The following is a 3,268-nucleotide window of genomic DNA, read 5'->3' as shown; positions in this document are numbered from 1 at the left end:
GAATTTTAGATTTTAATTTGAATTTGTAAATGTGGCAACACTGTTGTAGCCCCGGCTTCTTCAAAGCAATGATGTAACTCAAATAATCAAAACCAAAATAAGTCGACTTTGTTTGGATTGTGATTTTAGTACAAAAATATGCTTAAAAGCATTTTCGACATAATTTTATGGTTTCTCGGCGTGTTTTTGTCTTAATTTTGCTCAAAAATCAGTTAAATCGCGTGAAACAAGCAAAATAAAATTAATATCAATTCTTTTTGTGAATTTTAGGGGTGTTTGGGCAAAATAAAGAGTCTGTGGTCAGAAAACGAAATAATTCGAGAGCAAAAAGCAAAAAAAAAATCAATTTCGATTTAATTTTGCAGTTCTTTAAACGAAAATGTTCGAATTTTTTGTTTTTATCTCGAAAAAGGCAACAGTAACATCGTTTTGGCCTGTTTCTAGCTAAAAAATTGTTATTTTCAACCCTTAGTTAAATCTTTAAAAAAAATAGAACTATTTTTAACCCATTTGGTGGTTTTTCAATTTTTCGAGAAAAATTGGCGAAATAATCAAGTTTCTAGTCAAAAAACGTGAAAAATACTCAAAAAAGACTTTTTCCAAAGACTTTATATTTCAAAATTTTGGAATCATAGAATTTAAGATTCAAATAATTTTTTTCAAATTTCAAACTTCAAATAAATTTTTGATTTTCAGAATCTTTCAACATGGAACAAAATTTTCAAATTCCCGGAATCTTAAGAATTTTAAACCTAAGAATCTAATTGTGACCTGAATTTCTGGATCTTTAAAAACTTTGAGGTTTTGGTATTTCGAAAATTTGAAATTTTAGATTTTCAGAGCTTGAAATAAATCTTAGGACTCAAACCCCGAATTTTAGATTTTAATTTGAAATGGTAAAAGTGGCAACACTGTTGTAGCCCCGGCTTCTTCAAAGCAATGATGTAACTCAAATAATCAAAATCAAAATAAGTCGACTTTGTTTGGATTACAAAAATGTGCTTAAAAGCATTTTTGACATAATTTTATGGTTTTTCAGCTAAATCGCAAAATAAAATTAAAATCAATTCTTTTTGTGATTTCTAGGAGTCTTTGAGCAAGATTTTGCTAAATAAATGAGTCTGTGGTCCAAAAACCAAATAATTCGAGAGGAAAACGTAAAAAAAAAACAATTTCGATTTAATTTTGCAGTTCTTTAAACGAAAATGTTCGAATTTTTTATTTTTATCTCAAAAAAGACAACAATAGCATCGTTCTGGCCTATTTTGTTGAATTTTTGTCGTGTTTTCAGCTAAAAAATTGTCATTTTCAACTCTTAGTTAAATCTTAAAAAAATAGGATTATTTTTAACCCATTTGGTGGTTTGACGAAAATAATCAAGTTTCTAGTCAAAAAACGTAAAAAATAGTCAAAAAAGATTTTTTCCAGTCTTTATTTCAAAATTTTGGAATCATAGAATCTTTAAAAACATGGAACAAAATTTTCAAATTCCGGAATCTTGAGAATTTGAAACCTAAGAATCTAATTTTGACGTTAGAATCTTCTGGATTTCTGAATTTTTAAAATCTTTGAGGTTTTGGTATTTCGAAAATTTAAAATTTTAGAGTTTCAGAGCTTGAAGAATAGTCTTTTTTTTAATAAATTTCAGGACACAAACCCCGAATTTTAGATTTAAATAATTTGAAATGGTAAAAGTGGCAACACTGTTGTAGCCCCGGCTTCTTCAAAGCAATGACGTAACTCAAATAATCAAAATCAAAATAAGACGACTTTGTTTGGATTGATAAATTTATTTACTCCGATTTGAGTTTATTTTTAAATTTATAGTTTTGACGTAAATCTTGACGTTTTAAACAATGCCTCGATCTCATATTACAGTTTCTCAAAATTTTTATTTTATTAAATTTAGATTAACAATTTAATTGGCCATCAATTCGAATTATTGTCAGCTTAATAATTGATTATTAGAAGGGCAATATTTCAAAATTATCAATAATTGAAACGMAATCTGGTCATCAAAATGCAATTTGACGATGATTTTCGCAGCCAAGTGTTAAATTGTCGACTTGTGCAACTTTTSTAAGCAAATACCGTCGACACATATCTTCTTTGTGTGTCTAAATATGGCCATAATATCCTCTTAACTTCAATTAAGTCAAGTCATATGCATCGTATCTTTAATCGCTTCTCATTTATTTCACTCGAGAATTCCAAAACAAGCCATTAAGTAGCRCTTTTTCCCTTGCTTAAAATAACAAAAGAGCGCTTCGAGTARGGGGAAAGAAACACAAAGCTTGTGCCTCCCCCCGTTTCGAGTTTTCTGTGCGCCCCCTTCAGAACAAACCGGCGAGGCTGCACATGTGAGCTTTTCGCGGAATTTCTCACAGAAAGTGGGGCTTTGGAGGGTTCAAAAATCGGTTTTTTACCTCTTTGGAGGTCGAGGAGGAGTAGTGAAGTGACTAACCCTTTGATGGTGATGACACAAACACTACACTAGAGCGCGTTTACTACCCTCTCATCTCATACTATGCTCGTGGACTGTCAGTTTTTGGAKGCACAATTGCTCATTTGCCCCTCCTAACAGCTGGTTTTCGATCTGGGAGTGAGATGAGGTGGTGGGGCGACATCTAGTGGAGAGTAGATGGTGTTGTGTGGAGGAAATACAGGTTACGGTGTGTAGAGTTCGAGGCATAGGAGTTGGATTACAGATTGAGGATTATTTTGTAGGAAATGTTGAGTTTGGACAAAAGATGGCTCGAGTGATAACAATCGGGTTTTTTGTACTAGGATGCAAAAGTGCATAAATATTGTCAAATCGAGTCAAAAAATGAAGAAAATACAGGAAAAAAACACGAATTTTTGATTTAAATTAAAAAAAAATAGAATGAATAAAGTTTTGAAAAGAAAAAGATAAGAAAGGAAGAAAAAACTTGAAGATTTGGGAAAACTTTAAAAATATAAAGATTACGAAAAGTAAATAAAAAAATACAATTATGGTTGTAAAAAATATGGAGCTATAAAATAGTTATTTATCATACAAGACGATAAAGAAATTAATTAATTAATTAATTAATAATTTTCATTCGTGTATAATGTTTCGTTTTATTTTGTACTCATCTACTAGAATTTCTTGAATATAAACAGTAGATAAAAATCACTTTATTTCACTAGACGATAAAAGACTATTTTATATACTTAATTAATTAATAAAATCACTCTTTAACATTGAGTACAATATAAAATAAATAAAAAATCATTGAAAAATTTA

General features: G+C 29.8%; 1 protein-coding gene across 1 annotated transcript in view; it reads right to left on the bottom strand.

Moving 5' to 3' along the window:
• The window catches only part of LOC123012028 (dystroglycan), a 56,369-nt gene extending 53,863 nt beyond the window's left edge, over positions 1–2,506 (bottom strand). Inside the window, exon 1 of the mRNA XM_044409787.1 lies at positions 2,427–2,506. The gene's annotated coding sequence lies outside the window, so the exon portion shown is untranslated. The remainder of the gene's footprint in view (positions 1–2,426) is intronic.
• Between the last annotated feature and the right edge of the window lie 762 nt (positions 2,507–3,268).

The sequence above is a fragment of the Tribolium madens genome, unplaced genomic scaffold (genome assembly GCF_015345945.1).
Source record: "Tribolium madens isolate multiple individuals breed KSU strain unplaced genomic scaffold, Tmad_KSU_1.1 Scaffold_91;HRSCAF=231;Tcas5.2_LG7, whole genome shotgun sequence".
NCBI classification, from domain to species: Eukaryota; Metazoa; Arthropoda; class Insecta; order Coleoptera; family Tenebrionidae; genus Tribolium; species Tribolium madens.
Note: the sequence above shows the minus strand (reverse complement) of the source record. Positions and strands in the feature narration are given on the sequence as shown.